We start from the raw sequence: 14,199 nt of genomic DNA on the forward strand, positions 1-14,199 counted from the left end.
ATTCTATACAAAATTCATCCGTTTTGAAAGAAATGATTGGCCAATCTTTGAAGCGTGCGCTTCTGAGTGTGGGTAACGTGCTCTAGATATTCTCCATTTTCCAAGTATTCCTTGATATCGTGGAATCATGGATTTCTGTCGAACTCTTCTTCAACATGAGCACAATAAACTGGCTGCTTATGAATTCCTATTGGGATCATATCGATGAAATTCTTGTCCGGATATTGTATCATGGAAGACAAGGTGGATAATGCATCTGCAAACTCATTCTGAATCCTTGGAACATGTTTGAATTCTATCTTTATGAATCTCTTGATCAGCTCCTATAAGCAATGCAAGTATGGCAATATTTTGGTGTTCTTAGTAGCCCATTCTCCTAGAATATGGTGCACCAATAGATCAGAATCTTGATTACCAGCAGCTCCTGAATTTATGTCGACAACCAACCTGAGTCCCAAGACGCATGCCTCATATTCTGCCATATTATTAGTGCATGGGAATTTATGTTTTGCGGATACCGGGTAGTGTTGACCGGTTTTTGATACTAGAACAACTCCGATACCCACTCCTTTGAAGTTTGCTACCCCGTCGAAGAACATCCTCCAACCGTCGTATGCTTCGGTAATATCCTCCCCTACAAATGATACCTCATCGTCGGGAAAATACGTTTTCAGTGGTTCGTATTCTCCATCTAAGGGATTTTCTGCCAAGTGATCCGCCAATTCTTGACCTTTGAGTGCCTTCTGAGTTACATAGACGATGTCGAATTCACTCAGCAATATCTGCCATTTTGCTAACTTACCCATAGGCATGGGTTTCTAAAAGATCTATTTTAGCGGATCCATCCTTGATACGAGATATGTAGTGTACGCACAAAAATAATGTCTCAATTTCTGTGATATCCTTGTCAAAGCACATCAAGTGCGTTCCAACAAAGAGTACCGGGCTTCGTAAGGAATGAACTTCTTGCTCAGATAATATATCGCCTGCTCCTTCCTTCCTGTTTCATCATGTTGTCCTAGAACGCAACCAAAGCCCCATCTGACACAGACAGATAAAGCAGCATGGGTCTTCCTGGTTCTGGTAGGACCAACACGGGCAGTTTAGATAAATACTCCTTGATTTTATTGAAGGCTTTCTGGCATTCTTCAGTCCAGTTTGTTGTAGCATCTTTCCTCTGCATTTTGAAGATCGACTCACATATCACCATTGATTGTGCTATAAAATGGCTGATATAATTTAGGCGCCCTAGAAAACTCATCACATCTTTCTTATTCTTCGGAGGTGGCAAGTCCTGGATAGCTTTGATTTTTGACGGGTCTAGCTCAATATCTCGACGACTGACGATGAAACCTAACAATTTTCCAGCAGGGACTCCGAAGACACATTTTGCAAGGTTCAACTTCAAGATGTATTTTCGAAGCCGGTCGAAATTGTTTTTCAAGTCTGCTATGTGATCCGAACTCCTTTTAGATTTGACAATAACATCATCCACGTATACTTCTATTTCCCTATGTATCATGTCGTGGAAGATAGTCGTCATGACCCTTATGTAGGTGACCCCATCATTCTTCAAACCAAATGACATCATTTTGTAGCAATATATTCCCTATGGTGTGATAGAGGCGGTATTTTCGGCATCCTCTTCATCCATTCAAATCTGATGCTATCCTGCGAAGCAATCGATAGAGGATTGGAGTTCATGCTTGGTGCAGTTGTCAATCAGTATGTGTATGTTGGGCAGCAGAAAATCATCCTTAGGACTTGCTTTGTTCATATATCGGTAATCGACACATACTCTAACTTTCCCATCTTTCTTTGGAACTGGCACAATGTTGGCTAACCAGGTCGGGTACCCGACCACTCGGAGAACCTTGGCTTATTTGCTTGGTGACCTCCTCTTTTATCTTCAAACTCATATCTGGCTTGAACTTTCTGAGCTTATGCTTTACCGGTGAACATATGGGATTGATGGGTAGCTTGTGAGCTACTATGGATGTGCTTAACCCAGTCATATCGTCTTATGACCATGCAAAGATGTCCTCATACTCCTTTAGGAACCTGATATACTCTTCGTTCTCTGACGATGATAAATGAATCCTTATACGAGTTTCCTTGACCGTCTTGGAATCCCCTAAGTTAACGACCTCAGTTTCCTCCAAATTAGACTTTGGTTTGTTTTCAAAATTCTCCACTCCTTTGACGATTTCATCAAGTGTTATGTCATCTTCCAGATCTTTTGAATCACTGTCCTTATGTTGCATTGTATCATTACATGTCACAGTTGTAGGTTCATCAGGATATGTAATAATTATGCTGAAAAGAATGTAGAAAGATAATAATAAATATGAAAAGCAGTAATGCATTAATAAAACTTTAAAATGTCAACAAGTACGACTCAATGGCTCGAGTAATTATTTCAAAACAAAATATTGAAAATGTCTCAAATGCTCAAAACAATTTGGAAATAAATCATGCTAATTTACCAGGCTACCCAGGAACTCGGCGAGCCCGGGATGGTGCAGCGGTCCAGTTCTGGAGAACAACTCCTTTTTCCATTGTGTTAATGGTAAGTTCTTCCTCCTCCTCCTCCTCATCCTCAACAATTGCACTGCAGTCCATGTCTTCTTCATCTAGAAACAGCTTCCTCATACCGGCCAAAACCTCATCTTCTTTGGTTCCCCATATCATATCGGCTTAACGGAATGTCTGGCGCAGCGGTGGTACGGGTTTTTCAAGCGGATAATAAGGGGCGCGCCATGGAGATATCTAATCCTGATGCTCTTGTACGGTGTATTCATATTTGAGTCCAAATATCGTGCCATGGTACTGTGGTTGTACAAGTTTAGTGATCCCTTGAAGCTTTTTGCCAAGACCTTTGCCTGGTTCATATCCCATTCACAAAGATATGCTTTCTATCTTATTGCTCCACCATCAATCCTTTTCAATTCTGTTCACCCGTTTAATGTAGTGATACGTTTATCCGCCCAATTTCCTCCCGTTTTCGATGACTGGAATAGTCTGATTGGTGTAGATGGGGTTTCTTCCATCTCCATGAATGATCACCTCGTGATGATTCCATTCAAACTTCACAGCGTGGTGCAGAGTAGAAGCCATTGCCCCAGCTGCATGTATCCATGGTCATCCCAACAATAGATTGTAAGTAGCAGATATGTCTAGCACTTGGAACTCAACATCAAACCAAGTCGGTCCCATCTGTAGATCAAGGTTGATTTCCCTGATAGTGGCTCTTTGAGATCCATCGAACGCCTTTATATTTATGCTTCCCATTTGTATCTTGTGTAGGCCCTTACCTAATCTCTTTAGAGTGGTCAGTGGATATATGTTCAGGCTCAAACCTCCATCTATCAGGACCCTAACAATAAACTTGTCCTCGAATTGCACTGTGATGTGCAATGCCTTGTTGTGACTCAGTCCTTCTGGTGGTAACTCATCTTCGTGGAAAGTGATTTTGTGTCTTTCCAATACCCTTCCGACCATGTTGGCCATCTCTCCACTAGTGATGCCGGCGGGTACATAAGCTTCACTTAGCACCTTCATCAAAGCATTCTTGTGCGTGTCTGAGTTTTGCAACAATGATAAGATGGATATCTGAGCATGAGTCTTGTTTAGGTGATCAACAACAGAGTATTCTTTAGCTTGTATCTTCCTCCAAAGATTATCGGTGATGATCTCAACAACATGTGGTTTGGATGCAACTTCCTTTCTTGTTCCTCTCAGATTCTAAGGTATGTAAATTCTACCAGTTCTAGTCAGCTTTCCATTTCTTTCTTGCTTATGCAACATAATCCCACGGGATGGAATCATGCTTGTAAGATGGTGTGGAGATACCATTACAGTGAAGAGTGTAGCTACCTCAACTTCACATGGCGCCTGGTTTTGTAACAAAACTGGCGTGAGGGTGGTTGGAGATGTTTTAGGAGCGTCTCCCTCTTGAATGAGTCCAATGGACCCTTCCTGATCCCACTCCTCGTCAATTTCTATCACGTTCACTCCCTCACCTCTATGATTCGGAGAGGGTTGTTGTGGACATTCGATGCAGCTTCCTTTGCTTGTATAATCTTAGTGTCGATTAACGTCTGAATATTATCTTTCAACGTGCGACATTCCTCAATGGTGTGACCCTTCATGCCTGAATGATAAGCACACATTTTGTTGGGGTTGATCCATTGGGAGGGATTTTCTACAACAACAACAGGAATAAGGGTGACATAACTAGCGGCCTTCAGTCTCTCGTACAGTTGGGCTATGGGTTTGGCAATTGGGGTGTATTGTCTAGGGGGTCTGCGGTCGAAATTTGGACGTGGATTTGGGTAATTTTGGCGGGCAGGTGGAGGTGAATGGTAATATGCAGGTTGAGTGTTATAGGTATGGTAGGTGTACCAACAACAGGAATAGGGGTTACATAACTAGTGGCCTTCAGTCTCTCGTACAGTTGGGCTATGGGTTCGGCAATTGGGGTGTATTGTCTAGGGGGTTTTGCGGTCAAAATTTGGACGTGGCTTTGGGTAGTTTTGGCAGGCAGGTGGAGGTGAATGGTAATATGCAGCTTGAGTGTTGTAGGTATGGTAGGTGGCGGCATGGTATTGGGATTTTGGGGGTGAGGGTTGATATGTGGGTGGAGGTGTTTGGTATGTGAGGGGAGACTTAGGTCCCTGGGCTACCATCACAACACCCACTTCTTTCTTTTTGAAATACCTCCTGATTTCAAAGCTTTATTCGTGGCCTGCTGCATCTTGAAATTAGTTATCATCCCCCTCTTGATTCCTTCTTCTATCCTTTCTCCTAGCTTGATGATGTCCGAGAACTTGTGATTCTTGATGACCATCAACCTTTCATAGTACTGCGGATCTTGAGCTCTAACAAAGAACTTGTTCATTTGTTCTTCTTCAAGTGTTGGCCTTACCTTTGCGGTCTCTGATCTCCAATGAGTAGCATACTCGCGGAAGGTTTCTGTCGGCTTCTTCTTGAGGTTTTGAATGTAGAAAATGTCTGCTGCATTTTTCGTGTTGAACCTGAATTTGTCCATAAAATCTGATGCCATACTTACCTAATTAACCCACTTCTTTGGGTTTTGACTGATATACCAAGGCAAATCATCTCCTGTAAGTCTACGCATGGACAATTTCATGCAGATTTATTCATTTTTACCCACTCCTACAAGCTTCTCACAGTATGTTCTCAGATGGACTTTTAGATCGCCAGTACCATCGAACATTTCAAACTTCGGAGGTTTGTAACCCTCCGGCAGTTCCACATCCGGCTGAATGCACAGATCTTCATAGTTTATACCTTCAACACCTTTCCCACCTTCAACACTCTAGACTCTCCCTGTGAGCTTCTTGAGTTCCTCCGCCATGTTTCTAATGAGCAGGTCCTTCTCAGTTAGTTCGGGTATGTATAGGGTTTGCTGCGGGGTATGAGATAAGGTTTCCACATATATCAGATTGCTTTGATGAGTTCCTGGAACTTGGGTATATTGAGTTGGATGATGGTGGTGTTGTAGAGGGGTTGGCATTGGTGGCGGGTTAAGGTTATGAGGAGGTGCATGATTATGATTCTGGTATTGTGCGGGAGGATTCAGAACTATGGGTGTTGGATTCTGATTTTGTGCGTTTTGTGGTGGTGTTTGGTTATAGGTAGTCGGGTTTTGCTTGTTGATGTTGGGAACATTGAGAGTAAGGGAAAGGTTTGCCAGATTTCGGACCTGCTCAAGCTCGCCCTATAGTTCCAGGATTTTCTGCTCTAAATGTAAGACCAACTCATTCTGCCCCGGAGTACTTCTATCATCTGAAGTTTCAACATTTTCCGCCACGACAACATTGTCTTTCCTGATACCAATTAAATCATCCATTTTCCCTTTGCCCTTGCTTTTGCATTTCGGGTCGCTAGGTGGAGGAGGAGGTGAAGGACCTCTGAATCTAGTGTGGTATGCTGATAATGCTAGTATGCACGAACCAACCTTTGGGAATGGGAATAATAAAAAAAAAAGAAAAACCAAAAGATAACCAAGTCAGTAAGGTGAAATAAAGAGTGTTTGCAATAGTTAAACAAAGTCATGCAATAGTTCGCATCCTAATCTAGGGACCTCATTGTGCCCGAGGTAAGACTAAGCGACACATAGACTTGGAGAAAATTGGTGCCAAAGTTTGCTTCATTTCATTAATGCGAAAATGAGCCAAAATAATCTTTTAACAATTCGACAATAATATAATAAAGTTACTAATGACACTTATCCTTGTTACATCGAAATCTAATCTAAGCTAGAAAGCAATAAAGAACATCATATCCCAATCTACTTGGTCCCTGAAGGACCTTCTCCATGCTTGTTTCTCTTGACTCCATCAATCATGTTTCCCAGATCGCGCATATCCAGCAATAAGTAAGCTTTTGCCAGCTTTCCTCCTTCAACGTCGTCCATGCCTTGACAATCCGAAAGTCTTTTTTTCATCTTCCCTTCTAGCTCCATCATTCCTTGTTCCAGCTATTTCAATCTTTCCGTTGACTTAGTGGCAATATCTTTCCATTCTCTTATCGCCTCTATGTTCACTTTGTGCTACTCCAGATGTTTAGCTTCGGACTCGAACGCCCTTTTGCGTAGCCTCTTGTACTTCACCTGTGCCTCAGCCACTTCATCTATGACCCTATCCTTTAGATTGACTCCTGGTTTGACATCCCCAACTACGTTATCTTCTAGCCATGATAGATAGTAATACATATGACCGACGTAATACCTGTCTGGCTCAATAGTTTCTCCTTCCACAATGATCTTTTGGTTCCACATGTGTTGCATTTCGAACTTGAACGGGATGATATCTCCCTTAAAATCTCCCTTGTACTGGACCATGTTGGAAACCTGAGGTATGACTTGTTTTCTTCCGGCTTGTCTCATTACCCTTATAGGAGCGTAAGGGTAGATGCCTAGCAGCCCGATCAACATTAAGTGAGTTGTTCCTTTTGATATGATGATGAACTCACTACTAGGAAACCATTCAAACATCCAATGAACTTCCTAGTCTGTCAGATTGCTGAAGAAACACACCCAACTTACAGCATTTTCAGGCTTTGCAAACCTGTCTGGAATGAACGTCATTTTCTTTGGGTGATGGTTAGCTATGTAGTCATTTAGTGGCCTTCACAAAAGCTGTTGGTGATACTCACCCCTCTGAAAGTGTTCCAGCAGTCAGACTTGTAGCAATAGATTGCAACCCTCGAAGTGTCCAAACCCATGCTTGCACCGATCTAAAGCACGGTACATCTCAGCTAAGATCATTGAGATGATAGTATAAGTTTGTCCTTCGATACCGTCCATTAAGGTCCTTGCTACCATGGCTAAGCGAGTATGAATTCTTCCCCCTTTCATTGGAAAGATCAACAAACCCAGGAAGCAGACAATGAAAACATAAACCCAGCGATGCACCCATCCCAAAGAAGTAATGGCTAGTTCATCATGATGAAGACGATATGACTTGCTATGCCCATAGCGCTCGCAAAGAAACTCAAAAGGGATGTATGATTTCTTCAGACAAAGTAGTTCATCATTCTTCTTAAAGCCCAACATTTTCAGAAAACTACGGGGAGTGCAATTCTCTAGTACTAGCAGTCCTGGACTATCCCAAGGTAACTTGGCAAAACCCCTTATTTCTTCTATGAGAGGAGTCATTTCTATATTGCCAAACTGAAAAACCGCTCGTTTCTCATCCCAAAATATGGTAGCGGCATCGATTAATTCCCTATTTGGTTAAACGTTCAGCAAATATGGTAGGTTACCAAGTACTCTCCTCGCATGATTCTTGTCACAAAGCGCAAGGTTTTTCCACCAGTCAAGAAGCAAAGGCGGGATATTCTGGACCATACCGAACCTGGGGATTTCGTGCTTCATTTTCTGCAAACAAATAAGAGTTAGTCCTTTCCCTCTCTAGATTCGACTACTTATGCAATAATGATCAACATGTTGGCACATTTTCTCCAAGTAATGCACATAACGTGATAGTGTCCTTTGGGATTATGGAAATCCCATTGGACTTTGGACAAGGTTTATCTAAGCAGGAAAACTTGAGAGGGAAAGGCACGGGACCGTCGACAACTTGAGAGGGAAAGGCACGGGATCGTCGACTGCACTGCTGATCGACTAGTCTACCGCAAATAAACCTTTCCGATTTAAAAGGGCAATTTCAAGAAAGCGTGGACACTCATCAAGCACCGCTATGTTGATAATTGGTGCAAGTGGAATATGATGTGGAGCATGCTTTATATAGAAATAATAACACATTGCCAAGTATTTATATTATAAAAGTACGTAAAAACAGTAAATAAAGTAGCAAATGTGAACATGAAAAAAGAGAAAGGAAAAGAAAGACAAAAGAGAAGCCAGTTTAGCTCATAAAAATGTGAGAGAACGTAATGAAACAGGTAGGGATGGGAGAGTAATAATATAGCAGTTTTAGACGAGATGAAGGAGATGGAGAGAGGTCATACATGTCATAGCAAATAAAGGAAAATAAGGGAAGCAATGTGCATGCAATAGCAATTTAAAACAAATAAAGGTAAATAAGGGAAGGGATGTGCATGTAATGGCAGTTTAAAACAAATGAAGAATAAAATAAAGGAAGTAATCCACATAAGTTAAGTTCGTCATGGTAAGAGCCAAAGTATCTCCCCAGCAGAGTCGCCATGCTATCGCGCCCTGTTTTCTCATGATAGCGGGTTTCGATGTGTGAAAGCTCTTTCAAATGAGGTGTTAAAACAGAAGAGTTGCCACCTAATAATTTTTAAGTTGCGTTAGGGAACCTATTTGCAAATAACTCTATTTGACTAGTCTGTGTCACCAAAGATCGGGTAAGGGCTCAAATTACCTTAAAGGGAAGGTGTTAGGCGCTCTTCGAGGTCCACAACTGTGGGTCCCGACCGAACTTTAAACTATGTGGATTATGTAATTAGGATAGGTGATCAAATGAATAATGGGAAATTTAGAAGTCGAAGAGTCTTATTATAATGCATGATAATCAGTACAAATCTTAATAACTACAAGGATACAACTATATTGATCTATGTTAAATGACTAAGTGTAGATAACAAGTAAATAATGAAAGGGGGGTCCTAAGTTTTTTAGCCTAAAGGATCACCCCGTGCAACATAAATAATACTTCGCAACTCCCTTAAGGTAGGGGTTGCTCATATTGTTTAGCGGGCACGGACTATCATCTCCTGCTACCCAATTACTATGTTGAAGTTGTTTACCTAAAACGCTCTAATTCAATTATAAACCGTGCCCTATGCGTGCACTACCCGTCCCATGCCTATGGTCCAGGAGGCTTTGGACCTCTATTCGGGTGGTTCAATACTTCACTTAGGATGCTTAAAAAATGATAAAACTAGCACGCGTTCAAAACATTTAGGACTACACATAAATGCAAGAAAGAGTTCAAGTTTACCTCCGCATATAAACAACAAATTGCACGCGGGCAGATTCAGCAACAAACAGTTTTCAGGATCAAAACTTAAAGTCCTATAGGCATGGTTACTAGATGATTCTGGATTCCAGTATTATGTAAGCAGTGTATAGGCAGGTTAAAATATCACAAATCCTATAGGCATGATTTCTAATTATTGGTGAGGCAATAAAGCGATACGAGTTACCAAATTACTAATGCTGATTTTACATGCATGCACCTTAGGCAGACGTTAATGTCCTATAGGCATGGTTTCTAACAGTTGCATAATTAGGCAGTGAGACAACAATGTTGATCTCATAGACAGTTCTTATACGCGCAACAACATCCCATAGGCAGGATTTCTAGCAATTGACAATTAGGCTTGATTTTATAACACTTTATTCCTATAGACATGTCATCTAAGCGGGGCAGTGTAACAGTAACATGAAGCAATTGATCAATTATTAAACCTTATAGTCATGGTATCAAGATTAGTAAAAGTATTGTATTATTTTATCCTATAGGCATATCATCTAAAGCATTGAATAGTAGACCTGGAAGCATGTTTGACAAGTTAAGTGAAGTGTGTGCGTGATTCCTATAGTCATGGTTCCCATTTGTGTGCAACAAATAGGGCATGCTAGACGTAAAAGCACATAGAATACCTAGACCCATATAGGCATGTTTTCTACCCTTTGATGCAAGTATTAGAATCCCCAGCCCCCCTTTTCATTAATCTCCCCATCTGTTGTTTACAAATTATTACAGGCCCAGAAGTAAGGAAAAAATAAGCCCAAGTATTATAGCATTGAAATAACTACAGGCACCACAAATAGAGCAGGACCAAGAGGAGATAACCAGTACTACCTGGGCCTTCCACAAGCTCATTCTTCGCGCCAGCAGCAAACCCAGACCCAAACTCGACTCAAATATTAGAGTATGCCAATTACAAACTTCAAACTCATATATAGACCCATACCAGGCAAAAGTGGAGGACTCACTCACCCAGCAGTGGTAGATGAACAACTTAACCAAACAACTCCACACTAATTAATTAAGAAAACTCTAAGTCCACACACTTAGTTCTTAAGGCTATAACTATCAGCAACTATAAGCCAAAGGCACATAGACAAGATAACATTAAATTGGAAGGCACATGAGACATATATGAGGCAGGTTCATGTTTGTATTTCCAAAAAATAAAGTTTAAAGCGACAATATTGAGCAGCATGAGCTAGCAAGCCACTCTAAATAGAGTTTCAAAGTAAAGTATGATTCAGAACAAACCTAAAGAACTTCAAATGACAGTTTAGCATAATCATAGGTAGGAAGCAAGTAGAGTACAATCTTTACATGAAGGTTTTAGCATGAGGGTCTAATGAGAATATGGTTACAAACAACATAACAACATACTAGTGACATAGTTTGGCCAACACATCACTTAGTTGAACATGAAACTTAACATGATGAGCATGGATCATAGCACAAAGATTCCAAAGAAGCTTATGGTAGGTAAAAGAACAGATCAACTCTAGCCTAACAGGACAAGCAGATATCAGGACTCATGTCAGTCGACCACACATAAAAGACGAAGCTAAACATTTATCCTAGAAGTCTCAGGCAATGCTAGAGACTACATGATTAACAAGTCAAGGAATACAATCATCAGAGTTACAAATAGTAGAGAAATATATTTGGCTAGATATAAAGGCAGTGTTATAACATGGGATGGTCAGGGATCAATTTGCAAGGTAATAGTAATATACACATAAATGACTCAGCAGAAAGAGACTTATTAAGGCAAATTCTAGGCAGGCATTAATTCCATAGGAGTTTCAGTACAAATGTTCAAAGTGAGGTATGAGAAAGGGTTCGATACTAAACGGTCAATGTAGGAATTTAAGTATACACATAAACATGATAGCATCAAACAAGCAAAACAGCCCAGAATTCTTCCAAATTGACTAAACACGAATGAACATATGCAAATTTATACAAGTTCTGATGAGGGATTGCAGAAGAAATGCAAAGCAAGGTCGACATAGTATCATATTGGCTCAGAAAGGTCCACATAACACAAATGTCCAGAAGCATGAACACAAATAGGGAAGAAATATAGTTGCGAGGGTTTGAACACTCACCACAAAAACTCCAAACCCTAGTGCGTCAGAGTTCACAGGAGCTTCGAGCGAGCCCCGAGCAGTGCTCAGACTAGGGAGGTAGATAGAGAGGATTCTGGTGGCCTTGGCTTTCAGCCGGTCAAGCGCCCAAGTTTCATAATAGTATAGAACGAGTGAGAGTGAGAGAATAACAGTGAATAAGGTGATTAAAAAGATTTTTCTAAAGGGGAAATTAGGGAGGGGTTATATAGTGGTGGACATCGAACAAGCAAACATGAAAAATAATTAATCAATCACAAAATAAGGATAGAATATCACATGCAATCAGTAATAGAACCGGCAAAGGGGAAATCAAAATTTCAAACCCTAGTTGAGTCCAATAGCCATGAATCTGGTCAGAAATGCGAGAATCGTTCATTGTAGAGTATATATAGATGAAATATTACCAGATCTTCACAAAATCAGAGTCAATCAGGCCTGCTCTTGAAAGGAGTTCTTGCTAAAAATAGAGCAAGAACTAAATAACACCACAGTTGCGTACACAATAGCAAAGTATCACAAAATAGGTAAGTAAATCATGGATTGATTCTATTTTTAGGTTCGAATCAGAGAGAAATCTGGAGGCGGCCGCTAGGGTTTTTTAGAAGAGGAAAGGGGTTGGGAGATTTTGAGGTCGGCAAATAGGAGAAATGAGATTAGGGTTAGGGTCATGGGGATATAAGGAAAGGTGGGAAATTATTATGGCCGTTGATCATTTGACATCAACGGCCAGGATCGAAAAGGGAATGGGCGGGTCATTTAAACGGGTACCGACCAGGTTATTTAAAGGGGTTGTTTGGTTTGGGCAGGGGAATTGGGCCATTAAATTGGTCCAGAACAGGCTCCAAATTAGGCTACAAATTAAATACACGAAAAAATTATAAAAATATTTATAAAAAGTAATTAACAAATAGTAAACATGTTATTTATGTAGTAAGATGATTTAAAATAATAGTTTAACATTTAAAAATTTAAAAATGCTATTTTGAGCACAAATAATGTAACAAAATGTGATTATACACAACATATAAGCTATTACTGCAAAATTATGTAAAATAGCTTAAAAATACAAATATAATTATATAAAATAAAGTAAAATATTCTAAAACATATGTGTGGATGCAAATAATAACTTTGGATGATAAAGTCCTCACAAGATAATTTAAAGGGATAATTAACACGTATTCAAGTAATTTAAATGCAAGAAAATTAATTTTAAAGCTTTAAATATTATGAAAAATTATAGAAAATACTTGTATAACTCTTGTAAATTAATTATAATGCAAGAATGATATTTATGATATTTCTAAAAATATGAGGGCAAAATTGTCTATCAATACAAGTTGATGTACAGTCTTGTAGAGGAAACCTTGGGCTGATCAGGAAGGGGAGCTGAAGGAAGGGCAGAATTGCACACATAATTTGCCAGATGAGCAGGAGGTTGATGAACTCTGGTGGACTTCCTAAGAAGGGGAGAATAAGGAACTAGTAATGAAGAAGAAGTAGATGGAAGGGAGAAAATTGGAGAAATGGAAGGAGAGCGAGGAGAAGTAGTAGTAGGAGTGGAAGAAGGAGTGGGTTCAGATGTGAAACCAGGTGTGGGAGAAGAAGAAATTATAGGGGAGGATGAAACAGGAACATCTGTTGAATCAGGGGGAAGATACAGGAAAAACAGAAGAAGGAAGAGAGGAAGAATAGGGAAAAATACATTCATGAAACTGTACATCCCTTGAGAAGAAAATAGAATGATTGGAGAGGTTAAGTAGTTTGTAACCTTTCTTGTGACATGGGTATCCTAGGAAAACAGAGGCAATTGCCCTAGAGTTAGACTTATCCCTACCATGTTTGAGTTTAGTGGCAAAAAAAGGCATCCAAAAGATCTCTAATGATCATAAGAGGGTGGTGTGCCATGCAACTTTTCAAAAGGAGATTCCTAAAACATAAGAAGGTAGTCTATTAATTAGGTAGGTAGCAGTTAGAAAACAATCACCCCATTATTTAGTAGAAAGGTTAGGCTGGAATAATAGAGCTCTAGAAGTTTCTAACAAATGTTTATGTTTCCTTTCAACAACTCCATTTTGTTGGGGGTATGTAGTATAGTGGTCTGGTGGAGGATGCCATTATCAGCAAAGAAGGTCTTTGCTTAAATACTACTTCCTAATTCATAGGGTTGTTTGATCTAAAGGATTGAATAGAGCAATTAAATTGAACCTTAACCATTGAAGTAAATGTTTTTAGAATAGACAAGGCACTAGCTTTGCAGGAAAGTAAATGAGTCCAGGTAACTCTAGTAAAATCATCAACTAAAGCGAGAAAATAGCTAAAACCATTGCAGGTTTTAGTGTGGTAAGGTCCCTATATGTCAATATGTACTAACTGGAAAGGTGCAGTGGTTTTGATAGTACTATCTGAGAATGGCAATCTTTGTTGCCTAGTCATGGGACAAATAGTACATAAGAAATGTTATATAGATGTGACTTTATCAGAAAGAAAAGGAATTGAAGTCATTCTGTTGTAGGGAATATGCCCTACCCTTTGATGCGAGACCAAATCCATTTTATTACCAGTAGAAATTGGAATATAAG

Source organism: Nicotiana tabacum, chromosome 13 (assembly GCF_000715075.1).
Source record: "Nicotiana tabacum cultivar K326 chromosome 13, ASM71507v2, whole genome shotgun sequence".
Classification (NCBI taxonomy): Eukaryota; Viridiplantae; Streptophyta; class Magnoliopsida; order Solanales; family Solanaceae; genus Nicotiana; species Nicotiana tabacum.